Below are 10,386 nucleotides of genomic sequence, written 5' to 3'. Positions count from 1 at the left end.
AATCTCCATTACTGCTGTTCTGATGTTCTCTGAGTAGGATTTGCAACAGGATAGCCCAATGGGCTAAGTGTTTCTTGGATCTATTTCAGCTTGCTTTCCCTGTAGCTCAGCCATGGCTTCTCTGGTTACCACCTGTAGATGTACTGAAATCCAAATCAGTAACAAACACCATGCCTTCTGCTGCTGGGGCCTGTGGGAGGATGCTTGCTGCCTGCAAAGGCACCTCTGCCTCAACAGGAGCCCTGTAGACTTGGTCCTAGGGCACGCAACTCAATACGTTAGGTGCAAGCTCTTTGGTAAATCAAGCCGAACATCCCAAGTCTCTAATTCCCCTGCATTATTAAAGTCTGGCTCAGGAATTAAAGTGGGTCAGGTACTGCTTATGGACTGTGCATTAATTTCAAATGTAAGTTTATCCAAAATTTGGATGTGGCTAAAAACAGGATTTGACTTAGGAAAAAAAACAAACAAACTATCTGTAAAGTTATGACCTGGGGACAAGCACCCCCATAGGCAGGTGGGACCCATGTGGTGGTCTTGTTTCTGCTCCCTCAGCACAGAAATTGTTCACTTAGGGCCAAGGAGAATTTTATGTTGGTGTCAGGATTCAGACTATTTGCTTTATTCCAGATTAAAGACTCAGAGAAGGGAGAAAAATTCTGCAGGAAAGAAGCAAGGTAGGCAGTAAGCTCCGAAAGCATGCCTTCTGAGAAGCGTGTTAGCTAGTGTGAGCTAACTCATGGGTGTCCAACCTTTTGGCTTGCCTGGGCCACACTGAGTGAAGAGGAATTGTCTTGGGCTGCACGTAAAATATATTATATAGTTAATATATAAGTGACAAAGCTTATTTCCTTTTTAAACCTTTTTTTTTTATTAAAAGAAAGAGAGAATAAAAACCATAAAACAAGTGGGATATTTGGCCTTGTTTTGTGAAACTAATACAGTCTGGTTCGATGGCAGCAGTTGCCAATTCTTAATGAGCTCTCAAGGTGCTCATCAGAGATTTTTGATGAAATTTCACTCTTTATTTCATCCTTGAAAACACTTGTTCACAAATGTACACACCACCAAAATGCAACGATGTTGTGGAACACTAATTCTAAACAAATGGAGCTATCTCTCTATTAGGCATCAGAAGTATAAATGTTTCGTAACCTGCTGCACTGATCCAGAACAGAGGAGATGAGGTTCCAAGGAGCACAAGAGGGGAGCAGAAATTTGGAAAGTTAACCATGAGAGGTGGACCACCCATTATCTCCATGTCCCTCTGAAGTCCTGAAGGTACTGAGGTGCATATGAGCTTCCAGCTTGCTACAGAGGCTTCATGTCACCCTGCCTTGCCAAGCCAGCTTGTGCTGCTGTGATATATATACATATATACATATGTTTCTTTTTTCCTCGTCACCTTAGAAGCTGATTTCAGGATTGCTGGATGGTCACAGACCATAAAGGCATCTGTGTTTTCTTACAGGGGACTCCAGGAGAGGTGCTAGGATCTAACAGGCTTGTGATATGCTGCTTCCTGTGTTGGCAACACAGACAAATGTACTGCCAAAACCCAGATGCAGAGCATTCTCCTCCTTTGAAAGAGCAGTAAACAGATCTCCATTCCTCCTTCTCTCAAATAATTCCATTTTTCTCACTCTTCTCAAAGCGGGTTGTGCCCTTTTATCAGCTTGTATGTTCTCTGTTGCCTGGGAGAGGCAAAATGACAGATCCATCCTTCTTAGGGTGGATGCTCTCCCCCAAAGAGAGCATGAAATCCAATACCTCAGAGAACCACCTACCTAGCTCATGCAAAAAAACATCTCTCGACAGACCGTATAAAACAGTCTGTTGTGCAACATTCAGAACATCAAATAACCCCTTATTTATAGTATACACACTCACAACAATAAACCTCCCTTTTGAACTTGCTTGGCCAATATGGATTAAAAGGTGTGTTCCCATTAATCAACACCTGAATTTGTTGTTTAAGCATTCAGTGCTTTGGTTTGACGTGCGCTGCTCTTGTGACTTCCAACAGGAATAGCTGATAAGGTTTGCAAAACCTTCTGTTTCCTCTGCTATGGCTCTCTAGAAGGAGAGGTACTGCTCCAATTTAGTAATGCTGGTGTCTTGCTCAATACACTCAGCTTGCATCAGGAAGCCTATGAGACAGCTGTGTTTTCAGCTTGCAAATATAACTAGGAAATGTTGCCCCAAAAATGAAGAAAGAGGAAAAGGATATTTCCTTGAGCTGTGAAGCAAGATTTAAAAATATCTATAAAATTCAAGAGGGATGGAAGGGATGTTTCTCCAATAGGTTTGGCTGTGAAGGTCAGCAGTAAACATCAGCTTGCAGGCAGTTCCTCCATGCAGCTCCTTTTGTCAGCAGCAGGAACACTGCATCAGGCCCTAGAAGACACCCATATCCCTTAGCTCTGAGCTGGAGGCCTTGGCCAAGGGCAGATCCTCATTGCCCACATAAAGTCCACCCACTGGTGTCAGGTCCTGGCTGGGTGCAGCACCTGAGTCACCCTGGGTACGACTGGATCTGGATCTGCCCATCCCAGGGCAACAGCTGATCTGCTCATGTTGTCCCACTCTTTATGCCTTCTCCATCACCCCGGAGGTTACCTCAGCCTCCCCTTATTTCAGCTACAGAACAGTGAACTGTCTCCATTTCTTCCTCAGTCTTCTCTGTCTTTGCCAGTGACTTCCTCAGGGCAAGGAAATACTTTCCTTCACGTGTCTGTACAATGCCTAGAGAATTATTTGCATGCTTTTATGGGCAGTCTGTGCCCTTGCCTGGAGATGCATGAAAAGAGCACTGAATGGGCGTGACATGTGTTAGCTCTCCAGAACATACCTTGGGGTGAGCTTGGCAATGCTCTTGGAGAAGTTTGTTTGCACACTGTAAGGCTCATAAGCTGAGAAGAATGAAGTCAGGACTGGTGTTGTTTGTTATTCCTGTCTTCCTGCTCACCTGGGTATCAGAAACAGAGGAAGTTCTCATTCTTTGTGTAGAACTGGAAGCAAGGCAAAGCTTTCTCATCTGCACATTAGGATAGCATGGAGGAGACTTGGTTGTAAGCTGTTTTTATTGCTAGTTCTTCACACAATCTATATAAATTTTAATTCCAGCAGGATCTCATTGTTACAATTTCCAAATGAAAGTTTTTCAGAAGACCTATCCTAGCAAACCTTCCTTGTGGAATTACTGCTTTTACTGTTACCGGAAGAGTTCTGTTGCATTAGCTGATCTTGATAAATGAAACAAAAATGGCAATAGATTGGCAAAAAGACTTATAAGTGCATTTAACAGCATTTGCACAAACATTTTTGCCATTATGGAAATTTCAACTTATCTGCCAAAATGAACAATTAAAAAAAGCGTTCCTTAACAATATTGCTATGCTGGCACAAAGAAAATGACTTCTACTGACCTGTCTTGCAATGAATTTTTTTGCAGGTATTTGCTAAACTCACTAAGTACTTTCATTGCAACTACAGACCAGACTTGGAACATCCAGCCCTCCTCCTGAATACACGAAGTGGGATCTGAACTCTGACACCGAGCCATCAAGCCAAAATAAACTCCTCGGGCTTGTTAAAACTGGGAAAACTGAGCTCTGGAAATGCTGGGTCTGGTGGTTTTTTGCTTTTATCTGCAAGAGAGGAGTCTGCTGGATCTGAGCATTAGAGCAGAACATCTTGAGGCTTAAGGGTAGATCTCAATTAGACAGCTCAGGTCTGTCCCAAACCATAATGGGCTCTTTGTATTGTTTCTTGAGGACATGCCCATGCAGACAATAGCTATGTGCTGGCAAGCTGAGGTCTTAACCTATCTAAATACTATATAATTGAAAAAAATACATAAAACAAAACCACATGGGGGTGGGTATAGGCAGCTGGGCTGCTGGTAAGGCATGTACTTGGCAGACACCTGTGTTCAAGGCAGTGTCATTCAAGACACAAAGAACAATTTCTTGGGACTTTCTCCTCAGTGCTGTTCTCCAGTCTGCAGGCTCCCCTGTAATTGCATCTTGGATAGACAGATGTGCACAATACAGTCTCAGGGAATGCCATTTTTTCCAGCAGCCTGTAAGGAAGAACAAAGAAAGCAACAGGATCATGCCCAGAGTAGAGCTTAGCAGTAGACTCCTTGCTCCATTAGGGAAAAATCCCAAAGCACAAGTCAGTGAATTTACCACAATTCCAACTGTTGAGAAACTAATGTGTGTGTCCTAGTAAAAGTGTGTGTTGAATGAATGTAAAGTTGCATTTCCCCAGAGCAGCTGCTCCCAGAAAGACATTAAAAGGTACTATAGGTACCTGGTGAATAGCGGATCTAAGCAGAAGTTGGGCTTTTGGGTTACCCCAGATATGAGAACCAAAGCAGAAATGGGGCAGATCCTAACTCTGCCAAGAGTTTTTCCAAGAAGCTTGGGCAAGACAAGTTGCAATGAAATTCACTGCCCCTAACTTTGTCTCACCCTAAGGTTCAGGTCTTTGAACTGGGTCAAGTTTAGTGAAGAAACCACACAGGGACTTCTGTGTGATCCATCTCATCCTAGGTTCAGGGGCTGGTGCTTGGAAAGGCCTCTTCCTCTGTAGGGAGCATAGAAACAATACAAAAAAACTCTTGTTTCTCAGTGCTGTTGTCAGATGCCAGCTTGTGCTTGAAACTTTTGCAAATTTCATTAAACCCAGTGCCAATTTTTCCTAATCTGTCTGGGTGTCATCCCCCAACCTGAGCCTTTGACCAACTCTTATCTCAGGCAGACAGAAGCCCTGAAGCATGACAGCCACATGATAACCTGCCTGGTGCAATAGATCCAGTAAGCAGCCATCCCCAGATTATTTAAAAAATTAAGCAAACCAGTAGATGCATGCATTTGTTGAAAAGGCTGGAAAGTCCCAGGGCTAGTACTTGCCCTTGCAGCCACCACAAATCCCATGTAATGCCAATGATGGAGAAGGGGTTAGGCTGAACTCTCCATAATAAAGAGAACAGATTCCCTTTGCTGCACTTCTCCATCATGCAGAGGATCCATTCTCAAGATCTGGAGTGTGTTTTTTAGGCTTATTTGCTTACATTCTGAACACACACATTGTAAAAATGACTTCTTTGTAAAAGACAGCAACCGTGCCAACAATGTCTGTCATTTGAGTTCTCCCTCTCTCACATCAGTTCTCTTCTTGTAATTAATTTCCCGACTTTTTTCTTTTCTTTTCTCTGTTAGGTGAAATTACCGAGCGTTGAAAAGCAGCTGTTTTCTCTTGCTCCAGAACAAGTGAAGTGATTAGTGCAAACAGGTACATGTCAGAATAGTGTACAGATGAAGAGGACTCAAGAAGTCTGCAGTTGGTCAGCGATTGCTCGTGTCTATGTGAGTTGCTCTGGGAACACAAGATATCTCTGGGCTGTAGCCCATTTACATAGAACAATTTTGCTGCTGAGTATGCTTTTCTTACTAAGGGCAACTGCTCATCTCAGAGCTATAATGATCCCAATGTACTCCTGAGATGAACTGCAACCCACTGTTCTGGCAGGCCACTTGTCTTGTTTCCCTGCCGCAAGAGCTGGAATGATCTGTGTTTGCTGGCAAATCTTCTTTCTGTTGGCTTTCCACTTTAGGCAGTTGAAGATTTTATGAAGCTATCTTGATTGTTTCAGAAACATTTATAAAATCCTCCTTTTTTTCCCCAGTAGTTAGCTTGTACTGAAACAGCCTCGTATATAAACACTGACCGTCTGTATGTGCTTCATGTTTCTCAGGGCACCAAACTCCCAATACAAAGCCAGTTTAGGGGAATTACTGTGGGACTGCACATCCTGGCCACCAGCTCATTTGGGACCTGTATAGGATATCTACTTGATTCGCAGAAAATCTGGGAGTTCTTGGTTCCCAGGCTGTGTAGCTTTATGTCAAAACCTTCATAGGGAGAGATTATCTCAAAGGTGAGCCAGCTCCATGTCTAAATCCATTTCAGAGCACAACACTTCCAAACTTTTCCCTATATGCTTGAGGCTATGTAGAAGAATTCAGGAAAAAAAAAAAAAAAAAAAAAAAAAAAGCCATTTCTAAACAACAACTAGCTCATTCCCAACCATTGACTAGCCTATTCCCAAAGCTCAAGCAGTTCCATGCTAGTTCAATAAATAACCAACTGGAAATGCAACTGGTGGAAAACATGGAGTGGACCCTGGGCCTTAAGAGGATGGTCCTAATCCATAACCTATTACTGTGCACACCAGCATCCAAGAGAGCCCACGCAGTGAGGTAAGGCTGCAGTATGCTCCTTGCCTCCTTGTATAAAGTGCCTGATTTAATGAGAATCAAGTCTCTGATTCAGCAAAGCACTTAAGTGATTTGATGAACCAGGGCCAGACTGAACATCTTGTGCAGAACTCAGTTGTCTAGTGAAAAATATCAAATGTTTTATTGATGGATGCAGACTTAAATGAAATTTAAAGACGTCGCTATTTAGGGCTATAGGTGCCCAAACTCATATTGTTCATTTTTTATTGTATTAAAGTAATCATCTCTACGGGAACAGAACCAGCCCCTCCAGAAAATCCATCCTTGTCATGCTCGGAAGAAGATTCTCAGTCCTCCCCAAGTGCCCTGGCAATTAGATGGTTTATGTAGCAAGCCTAAAAACTTAGCACATTCAGGCTATTTTGTATCAACAAGATGCAGACACATCCTCTCTTTCACTACTGAGAACACTCAGCTTTATTAGCCTTATTGGCTGCATAAGGTGCGGTGGAGTGGGGCATGGCCTTGTATAGGTGAGATCAGACACCACAGGGTCACCATCAGGACAGTGAACTCCATCAGAGTACTGCCAGACAGATCTCGGGATCCTGATGTCATCTTTTCTTGGCACTCATTAAACAGACTAGGCACTGAACTCTCTATAGACCCTGATCTCCAGGGGTATCTCTCCCTTTTTATATGACCCCATCCACCCATTCTTGCAATCTCTGGGATCACACCAGCTATGTTATGTCTGGGATTTCACAGAACTCAAAGTCAAACGTTTTATTCTTGTTCAGATTTGACTTAAGGCTCATAAACAGGGAACACAAAATACAGGGTAGGAATTAATGGCAAAAACCTTTCTGCTCTCGGTGGACAAAATAGACTGGGTAATATGACTGACTGGCTGCAGAACGATGAAGTTGAAACTTGGTCTGCTAAAGCTTGCTCCTTCTTACTGACCAGGCAGCATTTCACCTGAAATGGTGAATACAGTAGAATGCTGTAACTTGAAGACTGCAGCACCACACATTCAGACAGGTGGAATGGGCAGAGACAGGGTTTCTGCAAATTCTGACATTATAGTGTTCCCCTTTGAAAACACCCTACTTTTTTAATGCAAATTTTTAATGAGAAGTCATCAAAAAGATTTTTTAAATTAAAAAAAAAAGAAAAAAAAAAGAACACATGAAGTCTTTTGAGATTTTGCTCGATTCTATTCTCTGTAAAATATTCCCATATAGCCACTAGTGCTCAAAAGAAGCAGTTACGTGGTACTAGATTTATCTGCTTTGGAATGGTGAAGTGTGCACACAACTGTGCACGCTTCAGTGTGGTTCCAGGGAGTCCGGGAATTTCAAAGCTGCTTTATCTCCCTGATAATTAACTGGCAAAGGAGGGTAAATTAAAAACAGTGTCTGTAACTAAAAATGGAATGATAGATTATGGGCTTAGGAAAAAAAAGTATCACAAGACATCACAGCTTTAAACAACTCCAGAACTCATAGAGCAGGAGTTTAAAACCTTCACTGTGTTTTTCATCTGTGGATTCCTAAACATTTGCTTTTCTGAAGAACTGCAAAAACTTTAATGGTGTATTTGAATCCACTGGCAATAACTTTGCTGTTCTTGCTCTCACGGAATGCCTCCACAAGTGGTCTTCTGGGCTTTTTGAACTAGCACTGAAAGTCCTTCATCAAGCAGTGAGAGGGGAACCCAGCTCTCCTAAATTTCACATTGCCTCTACCTCCTCTTCAGTAAAGCAGAAAGCAAAACAAAAACATGAAAACACAACATTTTCAACTTACTATTGAAAAAAGCTGAGCAGCTGAATTTCCCACCTACGACAGGACCCAAGTGCCTAGGAATTTTTTGGAGTTTTGTGCGAGCATAACACTGAGGCACTCAAAATGAGTGGAATGCTTGATATTTCTGCCCTTCGCCTCTGCAACCCACACAGCCATGGCTCTGAATGAAGGTAGGACCATTCATGTGCAACGGCAAAGGATGGAGACCTCATGTTCAAAGGGCCTTTAAGGACACTTTCTCTTGTTTTTGCAAACAGCATTTGAATGACCTAGTTGAAAGGCTTCTGAAAAATGCAAAACACTGTCAGAAATGCAAAATGTTGTATCCATCATCAGAGGGAGGAGAAAAAGCACACAGAGAACCTTAGCCAAGCCTGACCGGCTTTAGTGGATCACTATCTTTGCTCATGCCACAGTCAGATTTAATGGAGTCACAGTGTTATCTCTCAAAGTGATCTCATTAAAGGCAGGGGACAAGCCAGCAGGGGTGAGACCTGTAATTACAGCCAGGAGGTTGACAGAAATAGTTACATACAGTCACCTGGGGTACTCTGTGTCCCCTGTTAAGTGATCCACCCTTCAGAAGGCATGAATCCCATTTTGACTGCCTTTCTGAATGGCATTTATATAGAGACTTCATGGAGGAACACAGCTTGCTCCACCTGAACCGCTGCTGGTTTTATTGCCTGCTTCAGTGTGCTGTGAGTAACTCCATCCTCTGGTGACTGAAGCATGCATGGATGAGGAAAAATAGCTTGTTTGGATACATTTCTTTTCCTTTTTCTTTAATTCTGAGTAAGGATGGGAGGGAGCTTTGGCAGTTGGCGTTGGTGACCCTGAAGGTTCGTCTTCCAATCTAGATAATTCTATGATCCTTCTCTGACACAAAGGACATTGCACTGTCCACAAGCAAACTGTTCCAGAGTGTGTGTTTTAATTGCTGCTGAAGCAGCACCTGTGTTTTTCAAAGGGAAGGGCATGGCTCTTGTTGCAACTCCTCAAAAATGGTGGTGGGCACAGAAGATCTCACAGAAATAACAAAATAAGAGGGAGGTGATATTCTTTCCTGTTCTAGGTGGTATCTATTACAGGATCTAACATCCTAGCTTTCCCAACAAATGCAGTCCTAAGCTGTAGCAACTAAAAAGGGATAAAAATTTGCTTTTCCATGTCAAACTATACGCAGACTGCAAACATAAGCAGAAGCTGTTGTCTCTAACACCAAAAGCGGAGGGCTGTCAAAGCATTGAATAGGTGAAATATTAGGAAACATTTCTTCTCAGAAGGAGTGCTAATGCATTGGCACAGGCTGCCCAGGGAGATGGTGGAGTTACTGCCCCTGGAGGTGTTCAAGAAACGCATGGACTTGGCACTGACATCCACAGCTTAGTGGGTGTGGTGGGGATGGGTTGATGGTTGGAGTAGACGATCTTAAAGGTCTTTTCCAACCTTAATGATTCTATGATTCTACGAACTGTTCACCTGGCATTTGTTCAAGATTTTCTACCTGCCTGTCTTTTGTCTTGGTGACATTCTCTTCTCAACCCTATAATCACCATAATAAAACCCCCTGCTGTAGAACATCCTCAGGTTCCCAAACTGAAAAACGCTACAGAAGGACTGTGTGAGGTGCATGTTACAAAAATAGCAGTTGGCACCCATGTAATGCCCTACACAAGGGCACTACAAGGCCCACTCTTTTTACTGCACCCAGCGTTCCATACCAGCACTCCCTACCCCTGGAATTCAACAGCTTTGCAGCAGCCCACAGCTGACTTCACAAACAGTCAGGAGGGAAAAACATTCTTTTGCTTCACATCTTCGAAAAGGATTCGTGATTTTTCCTGGGGTGAGCTGAGAGGGACATACAAGCCAAAGAGCAGGAATTTTCAGGCATTAAAAACCGACTTGGACCTGATCCACTGGCAGGAGTGAAGTGCCCTGTATGTTATCTCTGCTTCTCCCAGTCACCATGCCAAGGTATCAGAAAGAGTTTGTAATTGCTGTAGATACTGAAAACAGAGCTCTCTTGGTTTTTCGTAAGCTAATCTCTGATACCTATTAAGGGAGGAGAACACACGTACTCTACCCTCTGTTCGTGGTTTTACGTAATACTATTTCCCTTGATCCATATGGATTTGCCCTCTTTTTATGTCACTGCCAAAAAAGAGAACTCAGCCTCATTTTTCTCCTGGAAGAGACTTCATAGCATCATTTGATCGCTCTGGTTTTACATCAGGAAGAGATTGCAACTCATCAATTATCTCAAAGCAGAAAATGGAACACGTTCATAGTATTCCAGCTCAGCTGTACTGCACAGATCACAG

This window comes from Tympanuchus pallidicinctus, unplaced genomic scaffold (genome assembly GCF_026119805.1).
Source record: "Tympanuchus pallidicinctus isolate F22 unplaced genomic scaffold, pur_lepc_1.0 scaffold10, whole genome shotgun sequence".
NCBI lineage: Eukaryota > Metazoa > Chordata > Aves > Galliformes > Phasianidae > Tympanuchus > Tympanuchus pallidicinctus.
The sequence above is the reverse complement of the archived record's forward strand: the minus strand, read 5'-3'. Positions refer to the sequence as shown.